Genomic DNA, 13,907 nt, shown 5'->3' with positions numbered 1-13,907 from the left:
CCGTCTGAAGCACTAGAAGAATTGAACGATTTTCAATTAAAGTTTACCTTTTATACTCGTTCAGGAGATATTCGGAACTGATATGCGCTTTACTACCTCAAAACCGTCGTCTGGGTGCGAAAAAGGCAAGCAAGCGTGATGAATTTTCCTCATTATTTCCAAAAGTTTTAGAAAACTTTGTTTTTCAGTTATTTATGGTTATCTGACGCTGTTGAAAATTTAATCACTAATTCCTGATTATATTTCCGATAGCTTGTAGAAAAAATATGTTGTTGGGTTAGGTACATTAAGAGATATTCGCGATAAAGTTCTGCCCATTCTTGTACAGGGTAAATTTGGAAAAAGCGCCCCATAGTAAAGTAAGTCGTATTCACGACAAAAAAAATCAGATTTGAAGTGAGAAAATAGCCCTTCAAAACGCCCTAAAACACACTGGCCTCAGCCCTTAATTGGTATGCTCTGATCTTGTGTCATGCACGCTCGGAATTGCATGTTATGTCGTTTCCCCATGAGAAATTGAAAACTACCCCTGGATAAATTCTGAATGCTTAAGATTAATTTCTAATTTATATTAGATGAACTCGATCGATAATGAGAAATAGTTTATCGCTTCAACCGAAATCGCAGAATGGTAGATAAACTTAACGCTAAAAAAACTTCTTTCATAAAAAACTTGAACACAAGCTAGGCGAAGAGAAGCTTAAATATCGAAATCGAAAGTATGTACAAAGATTTAATTGCATGCATTTCGGATAATGGTGTAATTTCGTCGGTTATAAAACAAATGCAAATCAAGAAAAATGATGTTCGGTGTTGGTTGAGATTGATTGAACTGTTTGGTTGTAGATCATTAGAAATTTTGGTTGCCTTGTTCCACATCAATGGCTCGAACAACCCCATTGGGCTGATCCTTGTAGTTTTTACTCAAAATAATGCTCCCTAACCAAAATTATATATATATTTATATATATATATATATATATATATATATATATATATATATATATATATATATATATATATATATATATATATATATATATATATATATATATATATATATATATATATATATATATATATATATATATATATATATATATATATATATATATATATATATATATATATATATATTCCATCTCTACTTATATTTGGAATGCTAACTCTTAAATGCGAAATGTTCTTTTCCGGCGTATTTACGAAAAGGTGCCCTAAATAATCCATACTGGGCATTCTTGGGTTGACTAACTACCACATATAATCAATATACATGTTTTTATTGCTATGGATGTACGCGATTGCAGCGCGATCGCGTCGTTTGTGTACATAATCAATTTACTTTTCTGAACATGCTTTCCTCGCTCGGTGTTACAGTTTTTACTGACTGATGCAATATGTTAAAATAGGCAGCCGTGAGCACTGCAATAACTTTACTAATATACTATCTGTACTAGCTAAGGTATAGTGAAATATCGTTTTGGAAGATCTTTATGATATGATTTCGGCCTGATCTTGATCTATGATAAAATTAGGACTGTTGCACACGGATTGGTATTACTTGAAAACGGTTACTAACACGAGAACGACCTTATTCTTTTGTTTAGTGTAAATCGCGCAATGAATAGTATTTTCCTTTCGTCCGGAAATTTCACTGGCTGCACTCTTAACTAAGCCGTCCGTGACTACTCTCCGCGAACTTTTTGATACTGAATAACTTCTAACTCTTCCAAACTATGGGTTTTTAAGCTCCTAACATTTACGTTCGGGTGAAGCCCGAAGATTTTTGTACAAGCCGAGCTTGTGATTTTTAGTAGAAAGTTCATCCGACTTTCTCCCGAAATTCTACCAAAAACCGAGATTCTATTTATCTACTGGACGAGTATAATAAGTAAATTTTGGTTAAAAATCATTCATTTCTTCTAATGGTTCAGGCGGAACTGGAACTCCCACCAACATCAGTTAGAACCAAGTTTATAGTGTGAAACGCTCAAGTCGTGACATTACACACCCGTCTTTTTTATGTATTATATATTGCATATTCAATTAAATTTAGAATACTATTTAGGTATGGTATTCAGTCACTTTTCTTAGCCTAATGATATTTTTAAATCAGTTTTTAGTCAACTTCGTCGCTCCATCCGCGCAAAACAAATGATTAACTTTACATAAATCGTGTGCGAAGTTATATACAAATCATACTATGTCAAGTTAGCTGCCCCTCATGTTATAAATTTCTGAAATTGCTAGCTATGACTAAAATCGGCACAATACGGAACTATATCGTTTTAATAAAAACTCCTACTTAGAAATGCACTTTGTAGAACAATTATTACCGAAGTTAAAACAGGTTTTTTATGCTACGAAAAAACCCTAGTATTAAAAAAATTATAATTTTTTATTTTAGTTGAAATTAATGTAATAATTACATTTTTTTTTCAAATTGACAAAGTGTACATAAACGTTGCATGGCTAGTGCTATGATAAAATAAATATTCCAAACAGATGATGGATAACGGCTAGGAGTAAAATAGTTTTTAATTTTGGTAGTGCACGAGTGGGGCGAATCAAAATGGTGTAATGTCATATCACTATAACTTTTGCGGGGGACACGCGGTATCTCAATTTGCATGTAACTTGCAGTGTAATATTTTTTATGTTTCACATAAGGTAAGGCCAAATCGTCCACCGAGGTATAGTATTTAATCACTAATTTTACAGTGGAATTGTAGAAGTATCATACCAAAAATAGATTCTTTCAAGTTTCTAGGAAACAATCTGAAATGTGACGCATTTGCATTGAGCGAAATTAACTTCTGAAATACCCTTAAACTTCCACGATTTTAACATTATTCGCCTGGATCGAGATGATCCCTACGGAGGAACACTTTTGGGGATCAAAAAGTGCTCATCTTTCTATCGAATTAGCCTCTTCTCGATAACAGCAATTGAAGTTGTCGCATGTCATGCCACAATGAAAGGTAAAAACCTTTGCGTTGCTTCTATTTACATTCCCCCAAGAGCATCGGTTGGTCATCGGCGGCTCAGTGATATTATGGGGCACCTTCCCTTACCGACGTTAGTTTTAGTAAACTTTTATTCACACGGTAAGAGATGCGGTTGTTTTCATGAAGACAACAGATCAACTATGATCTATGCGGTAACTTCAACATGACTATTCCGAACACGAGAAAATGACACGGATTTCTGTACCACCATCAATACCAAGTTCGCTGGATTTATCCCTTTACTCAACATCGCTACGGTTTGATTGTACGTTGGATGTAATACCTGATCCCCACGGTAACGATTATCTACCGATCGTAATCTCAGTCACCAGTGACTTAAAACCATTGGAGACAATCAATGTTTTACATGACCTCACACGAAATATTCATTGGTATAGCTATGAGACCGCGATATCTGAGGAACTTGAAAGAATTCAAAAACCGCCGGAGAAAGAGTACACGTTTTTGGCTGGTACCGCGACTCAAGCTCAGACGAAACGTGTACCCGGCGCGAAAATTAACTTCCGTCCTCCAAACCCGCGGGGGACAAAGGATATAAAAAGGTTCAGAAAAATGGAACACCTGATACCTATCGGAATTACGCGGCGTTAGACACTAAAATTAAGAACTTGATAAAAGCTGAGAAACGCAGCTATTGGCGTCGGTTCGTAGACGACTTAACGGGAGAAACATCTATGAGCATCAGTCGGTGTTGAACAGTCGTTCGCACCGCACGCGTATAGCTCTTGGCTCCTGGAATTTTTTTCTGGCTACCTAGAGGTTTATTGATTCAAGACTTCAGTCTTTTTCAAGTCTACCTGAATCACTAACAGTCTTTTTAAAGACTAACAATTTCCGACATTTGTCCGAGAAACTTCATAAATTTAATTCATATGATATAAAATCAGACAGACCCTTCAATGCTGTCTTGAAAGGCTTATCAAATGATCAAAGTACTAACGAAATTAAAAATGGACTAAAAAAATTGCTTGGTTTTGCCCCTTCCCAAGTAATATTTATGAAAAAAGAGCGAATGGTACTTCTAAACTACGCTCTGGAATTTCCCAAGAACTTTACCTAATACACTTCAATCGAAGTGATGTGAAAAATTTAGGAACTTTAGAAAAAGTACATTACATTTCCCACATTAAAATTCATTGGGAACTTATATAAACGGAATAATGGTATTGTGAACTTAACGCAATGTCGTCGTTGTCAAGGCTTCGGCCATGGTACCACAAATTGTCATATGAATACGGTGTTTGAAACGTGGTAAATCGCATTCGAATGACGTTTGTCCAAGAAATGAAACCACTGATAAATTTTCATGTTCAAATTGATATCAAAATCATAAATCCAATTATTTGAAATGTCCTGTCAGGGAAAAAAAATTTAAACGCTCGTTCGCTTAGACTACAAGTCAAATCAACGACCGACGTTTACAAAACATACCTGAAAATCAAAAAACGTGACAAACGCCACGCCTATTTCTTCGAATTTAAAACAAAAAACAGGTACGCCTTCCAATTCGTCTTTTAACGAAAACAATTTATTGATAGGTGACCTTGTCATCATCTTCTTTTAATGACAGTTACGCTTTGGTAACAGATAGATAATTACCATTTAATTATTCTAATGCAAACAATCAAAACACAAGAACGAATTCTAGTTCATCTTCTAACGAAAACAATTTATTAATAGGTAGATCGGCCATCTTCTTCTAATGGCCACCTTCTTCTAATGTAACAGGTAGACATCTACCTATCAATATTCCTTCAATGCCATTCGAAAGCTTGGGAATCGAAGTTGAAACCATTCATGGAATTTATTTCATCGCTGGGCCATATTTGCATTCCAATGCACCGGTGAACAATTAAATTTTTGCCTTTATCATATAGAAAGGTTATGAAATGACTTGAAAAACCGACTAGTGAACATTGGCCCGGAAGCCCAAGTGTCATATACCGTTCAACTCAGTTCATCGAGCTGAGCAATGTCTGTGTGTATATGTATGTGCGTGTGTGTATGTGTCAAATAATCTCACTACGTTTTCTCGGAGATGGCTGAACCGATTTCCACAAACTTAGATTCAATAAAAGGTCTTGTAGTCCCATACGAAATTCCTGAATTTCATCCAGATCCGACTTCCGGTTCCGGAGTTATAGGGTAAAGTGTGTTCAATATTGTACACCGTCACCTAAACCGGCGAAACAAAATTCGAAAAAAAATTTCTAAATTGGTCTCAAAACTACGCAAATCGATAGCCAGTATTAGTAGGCAACTAAACAAACCGATTCCGGCTATTCTGGTTCCCGGTATCCGGTTCCAAAAGTACCGGAAATAGTTTTCATATATAAAAAATTGATCTCACTAACTTTTCTTAGCGATGGTTTGACCGATTTCCACAAACTTAGATTCAAATGAAAGGTCTTCCGGTCCCATACGGAATTCCAGATTTTCATATGGACCTGACTTCCAGTTCCGGAATTATAGGTAAAGTGTGTTCAATATTGTATACCGCCACTTAAGCCGGCGAAACAAAAGACGTAAAAAATTTTCTAAATTGCTCTCAAAACTACACAAATCGATAGTCAGTATCAGCAAGCAACTAAACAAACCGATTCCGGTTATCCTGGTTCTCGGTATTCGGTTCCGGAAGTACCGGAAATATTGGTCATATATACCAAAATGGATCTCACTCAATTTTCTCAGCGATGGTTTGACCGATTTCCACAAACTTAGATTCAAATGAAAGGTCATCCGGTCCAATACGGAATTCCTGAATTTTATCCGAATTGGACTCCCAGTTGCGGAGTTATAGGGTAAAGTGTGTTCAATATTGTACACCGTCACCTAAGCCGGCGAAATAAAAACCGTAAAAAATGTTATAAACTGGACTCTTAACCGTTATTCGCAATCTTAGGATCAACTGAAAGGTCTTTTGGTCCTACCAAACATTACTGCATATTTTCGGATACAGCAAACATTTAAATCGTAATTTAGAGTGCGTGCTTTGTATGTCATGTTTGTTGGTGGCCGTACGAACCTACTTTGATTATACCGGTTCTCGGGTTCCGGTGCCAGAAGTGCATATAATAGCGAACCCACTTCGTTTTCTTAAGGATGACCTACGCAATCAAAGCACTGTTTTATGTTGTATGTTATACTAGTTAACTCACAAACAATCTCTTGGTTTCTTTCAAAAATGGAATAGAAAATTTTTGAAAAGAATACCACAGTTTTATATGTACATGAGATTCATTGGCATCATTACACCACTAGGTGGATTAAAACAGGTTTTTATAAGCTGTTGGCAAAAATTCACAAGATATCGACCGAAATTTTTCGTAATAGGGGACTTAAATGCAAAGCATGTCCAGTGGAATAGTAGGCAAAATAACAGTTCGAGAGTGTCCACAATTTTTTTTTTTGAACGTTGTGAGTCCTATTAAAAATGACGTCTTACTGAAATATGATCATATTTCAACTCAAGTGTTATTACAAGATGACATTATTGAGACGAATTTTGATGAAATTAAGTCAATCATTAGGAAATTTAAAAACATGAAGGCTCCTGGTAATGATGGAATTTTCTATATTCTTATTTTTCGTTAGCTTTCCTATCATGTTTTTCGTTACCTTTCCTATCCTCAAACCTGATAAAAAGCTTGCAGAAGCATTAAGTTATCGACCAATTAGTTTACTATCTTCTATCACTATGAACATGATGAATTTTTTGTCATGAACATTCAACTACTCATCAACTTGTCAAAGTAACGAACATGATAAAATCAAATAAATCTTCTGGGCTATCCACTGGAGTTGCTCTTCTAGACATAGAAAAAGCATTCGACAGTGTTTGACACAAAGGTTTAATATCAAAAATGTCTGATTTCCAGTTTCCTATTTATTTGATTAAAATGATTCAAAATTATTTAACAGATCGCACTCTTCAGGTTAGCTATCAGAATTGTAAATCTGATTCGTACAAGCAGGTGTTCCACAGGGTTCGAGCGTAACTCCAATATTGTATAATATATTCACTTCTGATCTTCCAAATCTACCCGTTGGTTGCCAGAAATTGCCATTCTGTGACGACACAAGTCTGTTAGACACAGGTAAAAATCTAAGAGTAAGCTGCAGTCGCCTACAAAGAAGCTTAAATATTTTCAGTGATTATCTGTCAAAATGGAAATTCTCAAATTGAATGGCTTGAAATTGACATGGTCTGATCAAGCAAAATACTTAGGTTTAACGTATGACAAAAAAACTCACTTTCAAGGATCACATTTCAGGAATCCAGGCAAAATGTAATAAATATTTAAAATGTTTATATCCTCTCATAAACAGAAATTCTAAGCTCCGTCTAAAAAAAAACAAATTATTAATTTATAAACAAATTATCAGACCAGCCATGCTTTATGCAGTACCAATTTGTTCAAGTTGTGGTTCCATGAGGAAGAAAACGCTTCAAAGGATTCAGAATAGAATTCTGAAAATGATTTTTCAGCGTCCTCCCTTGTTTAGTACAAATGACTTACACAGATTCACAAATATAGAACCATTAGAATGATGTCACATAATATTAAATTCTGACAAAAATCGATGCAAACTCCAATTGAATCGATTCGCTCTCTGTATTGGTTAGTAAGTTAGTTAATAAGTTCCTTCTCCCCATTGCACAATACAAGTAGGTTTAGAATTATCCCTACACCAGAATCACAGAATTGCGATGTCTGAATATGATGTCTTCATGATAATAACCAAATCATGTATATAATAAGGCTGAAAAGTCACCACTTGTTGCTGAACACAGAATTTGAATCTTAATAATTTAATTTTAACTGGTATTCCACTATTCTATTCCATTCTTTCAGTCGTAGCGTGGGGTCTCTGCTGTATACAGGAGGCGTCTCCATTCGACTCGGTTCATGGCTGTTCGCCGCCAGCCTCGGTAGCTGCGAAGGGTCCGCAGGTCGTCCTCAATTTGATCGATCCATCTTGCCCGCTGCGCTCCTCTTCTTCTTATACCGGTCAGATCATTAACGAGAATAATTTTAACCGGGTTATTCTCCGACATTCTAACAACATACCCGGCCCACCGTAACCGCCCGACCTTGGCCGTTTGGACGAGGGTTGGTCCTCCCAGCACTGGTGCAGTTCATGGTTCATTCCCCTTCTCCACGTACCGTCTTCCATCCTCACTCCGCCGAAGATAATTCGCAACACCTTCCGTTCAAAAACACCTAGTGCGCATTGATTCTCCGCAAGCATTGTTCAGGACTCGTGCCCGTAGTGGATAACCGGTCTAATCAGCGTTTTGTAGATAGTACGACGGCGAATTTTGCTCGATCGAAGCGTCCTGCGCAGTCAAAAGTAAGCACGATTTCCAGACAATATGCGTCTCTGAATTTTTCTGCTGGTGTCATTATCGGCAGTCACCAGTGAGCCCAAGTACACGATCTCGTCGATCATTTCGTTTTCATCACCACCAATCAGAACTCGTAATGGGTGGCTGACGTTATTTTCCGATATACGTATCTTCCATCTTCTCAAAGTTGCTTGCTATAATATCAATATCATCAGCGAAACCAAGTGGCTGGACGGACTTTCTGAAAATCGTGTCACTCGTGTCTATCCTCGCTCTTCTCATCACACCCTCCAAAGCATTGTTGAATAGCAGACACGAAAGGCTATCACCTTGCCGTAGGCCTCTGCGAGTTTCGAAGGGACTCGAGTTTATCCCCGATACTCGAACAACGCACATCACTCGATCCATCGTAGCCTTGACCAATCGTATCAATTTGTCCGGGAATCCGTAGTCGTGCAAGATTTTCCATAGCTGTTCTAGATCGATTTGAAATCGATGATTTGAAATCGATGAATAAGAGATGTGTGGGCACATTGTATTCGCGGCACATTTGCAATACCTGGCGGATGGCGAACACTTATTCCGTTGTAGCGCGTTCGCCCATAAATCCTGCCTGATATTGTCCCACGAATTCGTTTGCAATCGGTGAAAGTCGACGGCATAAGATTTGGGAGAGTACCTTGTAGGTGGCGTTCAGCAGAGTTATTGCGCGGTAATTGCAGCAATCCAGCTTATCGCCCTTTTTGTGGATGGGACACACGATTCCTTCCATCCATTCCTCCGGTAATGTCTCGTCCTTCCAGATCTTGGTAACGGCCCAGTGCAGTGCTTTCACTAGTGCATTACCACCGTGTTTTAGTAGCTCGCTTGGTAGTTGGTCAACGGGCGCGGCCTTGTTATTTTTCAACCGGCTTATCACCTCCTCCACTTCTTGTAGGTCTGTAACCAGCAGTCCATCGTCCTCCGCACGCGTTCCCAAGTTAGTGACCGCGCCGCCACTTTCATATTCCGGCACATCGCCATTGAGGTACTCGTCGAAATACTGCCGCCACCTCTCGATCACCTCACAGTCGTTCGAGAGAAGATCCCGTTGGTATGCTTGCACATATCGGCCTGTGGCACACGGCCTCTGCGCGAACGGTTCACCTTATCGTAAATCTTCCTTGTGTGATTAGAACGGAACAGCTGTTCCATCGCTTCGCGATCTCGTTCTTCCTGTTGGCGCTTTATTCTACGGGATACCGAGTTTAGTCTGTTCCGCCCCTGTCTGTATGTCGCTCCTCGTTTGCTCTCGTCCGGTGTTGCAGCTTGCTCGCCCAAGCTGCATTATTCTCGGCCACTAACTATTCACATTCGTCGTCGAACTAGTCGTTCCTTACGTTCGGAGCCGCCGTACCTAGCGTTGCTGATGCAGTGCTTCATATGGCAGAACGGATGTCTCTCCAGTCATCTTCAAGAGTAACTGCAGCAAGCTGCTCGTCCGTTGGTAGTGCCACTGCCAACTGCTGCGCGTAATCTTCGGCTACTCCAGTATCCCGGAGCCGCGCGATGTTAAACCGCGACGTTCGGTTTCGACGTTTGGTAGCCACCGTCGAAAGTTTTGAGCGCATGCAAACAGCAACCAAGTAGTGGTCCGAATCTATATTCGCACTGCGGTAGGTGCGAACATTGTTGATGTCCGAAAAAAAATTTCCGTCGATCAAAACGTGGTCGATTATGTTTTCGGTCTGTTGGTCAGGTGATCTCCAGGTAGCTTTGTGGATATCCTTGCGGGGAAAGAAGGTGCTTCTGACTACCATTCCTCGGGAGGCCGCAAAGTTGACACACCGTTGGCCGTTGTTATTCGATGCGGCATGCAGGCTGTTCGACCCGATTACCGGTCGGTACATTGCCTCCCTTTCTACCTGGGCATTTATGTCACCGATGACAACTTTTACGTCTCTGCGTGGGCAGCCGTCAAAGGCTTGTTCCAGCTGCACGTAGAACGCTTCTTTCTCGTCATCGGGTTTCCCTTCATGTGGGCAGTGCACGTTGATGATGCTGTAATTGAAAACAACGGCCTTCATTTCTCAACTTACATATCCTAGTATTGATCGGCTGCCATCCAATCACTCGCTGACGCATCTTGCCCCAGCACTATAAAGGTAGCCGCTCGATGTCCGCTTTTCCACACCTTCTGTAACATCCAGCAAAGCTCCTGCAGCGCTACGACTTCGAAACTGCGAGGGTTTAGTTCGTCGTATATTATTCTGTCGCAGCCTGCGAAACCTAGCAACTTGCAGTTCCATGCTCCAAGTTTCCAATCGTAGTCCTTATTTCGTCGCGTGGGTCTATGCCGATTGTTCCGGGTCGTATTCTCTCCTGTATTATTCGTAATAGTTGTTTTACGGGCGGCTTATTGGGCCTACGCCAACCCCCTGTCTCGCCGGAGGATCATCGTTCTTGCTCTGTTTAACGTTCCAACTAGCACTAGGACAATCCCGTTGGCGGGGTTGCCACCTTGGATTTAGCTGGACGGTATGCCGCATTTCATACTCAGCCGCTGGATACCAGAACAGACACTGTTTGAAGCCGCTCCTAACATGAAGTACAGACGCTCCGACATCCTCTAAAGAGGACTCCCTTCCCTGTCAGCATACGACCAGGGGTTAGTTACCCGATCTTTAATATGGTTGCTCGTACCCCAGCCGGCACAGCGGGGAGATAGGGATAGGAGTTACTGGACAAGATGCTAAGAGCCACACTGGGGCCTGAATTACGCATTGTCCAGTCGTTTACCAATAACTCATATTCCAATAAACAGTTATTAAAAAAATTGTGGACACTCGAATTGCTGAGCAAGTTTTAGAGCTTTTTCGCCATTTGTAAGAAGTATTTGATTTCCTTCCTTGAGAGCAGGAATTTGTTTCTGAGGTTTCTTATGAACTATAGAAAGTATCCAGAAAGGTTTAGAATAAGGTTTAATTTGTTCAACTTCTTTAGCGAAATTTTCATTTCGCGAAAGAGTAAATCTTTGTTTAATTTCTTTTTGTAAATCATTAACTATGTTTTTCATAGTAGGAACGTTGAATTGTCGTCGACGAACATTCTTCAACCGAATGTACAGTTGAAGATTTTCATCGATGATACGAGAATTTAATTTAGTTTGAGCTTTGGGAACTGAGAGATTTCTAGCTTCGACAACATAATGATTAAAATTATCTATTGCTGTATCGATGTCCGCAGATATTTCTAAAACATATTCATGATCCACGTGATTTTCAATGCGAGATCTGTATTCAAACCAATTTGCTTTATGATAGTTGAATATAGAACTAATTGGATTAGTTATAGCTTCGTTGGAAAGCCTGAATGTTACAGGAAGATGATCTGAGTCAAAATCAGCATGTGTAATCGGTTCACTACAAATGTGACTTTGATCTGTTAGAACCAGATCAATTATAGACGGGCATTTCACGGAAAAGAAACAAGTTGGATTACTGAGATAATGAACTGGAAAGTAACCTGAAAGTTGATTATGAAGTATTTTTCCATTACGGTTATTTTGCCAACAATTCCACTGGACATGCTTTGCATTCAAGTCCTCTATTACGAAAAATTTCGGTCGATATCTTGTGAGTTTTTGTAAATCGCTTTTATATAAATTTAATTGTTCACCGGTGCATTGGAATGGCAAATATACTCCAGCTAAATGCCGTGAATTGTCTAACTTTGGTTTCCAAGCTTTCAATAACTTTAGTATTGAAAGAAGGTAAAATTCGATGTTTAATTTGCCGTTGGACGAAAATGGCAACTCCAACACACATTACCTGTCGAAATCGATGAACCACATAATGTGGATTGCTTTTGAATTTGACATTTGGTTTAAGAAATGTTTCAGTCACAATGGCAATATGAATTTTGTGAACTTTGAGAAAAATTTTAAATTTATCTACATTTGATTTTAAAAATCGAGCATTCCGATTAAAAATATGCCAATAATTATTTAGCATCACTGTTAAATTTTAAATGCACTATAATATTATATGCAAATTGCTACCCAATTTAAAAGGCTTCAAAAAGTGATGAAGTTGAATTCATTCGGATGATCATTTGAAAAAGATGATGTTGTAGTTAGATCATTTTAATTTCCGTTATATCGCCTAAATCGACTTCGTTTAAAGAAGCGAAAGGCATTGAAGGAATATTGGTAGGTAGATGTCTACCTGTTACACTAGTGTAATTGCCTTTAGAAGAAGATGACTAGGTCGATCTACCTAACAATAAATTGTTTTCGTTAAAAGATGAACTGGAAGGCGTTCCTGTGTTTTGATTGTTTACATTAGAAGAATTAAGAGGTAGTTTCTACCTGTTATAAAAGCGTAACTGTCATTAGAAAAAAAAGATGACAAGGTCGATCTACCTGTCAATATATTGTTTTCGTTATGTGGACCTGTTTTGCCATTCTCATATAGAAAGGCTATGCAATCACTGTGAAAAACGACTTTTTAACCGAGGCCCGGAGGGCCGAATGTCATATACCATTCGACTCATCTCGACGAACTGAGCAAATGTCTGTGTGTCCGTCCGTCCTTGTGTGTGTGTGTATGTATGTAACAAAAATATGCACTCACTTTTCTCAGAGATGGCAGAACCGATTTTCACAAACAAAGATTCAAATGAAAGGTCTTAGAGTCCCATAGCCTGATGTTGAATTTCATTCCGATTCGACTTCCGGTTCCGGAGATATAGGATGATATGCACAAAAAAAATGAAAAAAATATGCACTCACTTTTCTCAGAGATGGCAGAACCGATTTTCACAAACTAAGAATCAAATAAAATCCTAAATAATATCCAAAAATTTGTAGATAAAATCCTAAATAATATCCAAAAATTTGTAGAACAGTTTATCTGGATTCGACTTCCGGTTCCGGAACTAAAGCGTGATAAGTGGAAAATTACCAATTTTATTAGTATTTTTCCACGAACTATGGTTAAAATAGGTACAATTCGCCATATAACTGTCTGATTAATTCTTCTAGTTTGCAGACCGTGATAGTTTGTGGACATGAAAACTTAATTCGACACAACTGGTCGACTTTTTTCTTGTTCCGAGAGCACCGAAAGTGGAGAAAAAAAACTCCTAAGACTAAATTTACTTCGACTTCTCTGCGATGTTTGAACCGATTTTCACAAATCTTGATTTGAATTAAAGTTCATACTGAAGCTTCATTTGAATTAAAGTTCATACTTAAAGCTACTGTGGAGGACAATATGTACAAAACGAAAAAAGAAGAAAACACAAAACAAACAAGGCGTGCTTTGTTCTATTCGTAGTAATAATAACAATAATAAAAATAATAATAATAATAACAATAGTATTAACAATAATAATAATAATAATAATAATAATAATAATAATAATAATAATAATAATAATAAAAATAATAATAATAATAATAATAATAATAATAATAATAATAATAATAATAATAATATTAATATGATTATTATTATTATTATTATTATTATTATTATTATTATTAG

This window comes from Malaya genurostris, chromosome 2, assembly GCF_030247185.1.
Source record: "Malaya genurostris strain Urasoe2022 chromosome 2, Malgen_1.1, whole genome shotgun sequence".
Lineage (NCBI taxonomy): Eukaryota > Metazoa > Arthropoda > Insecta > Diptera > Culicidae > Malaya > Malaya genurostris.
Note: the sequence above shows the minus strand (reverse complement) of the source record.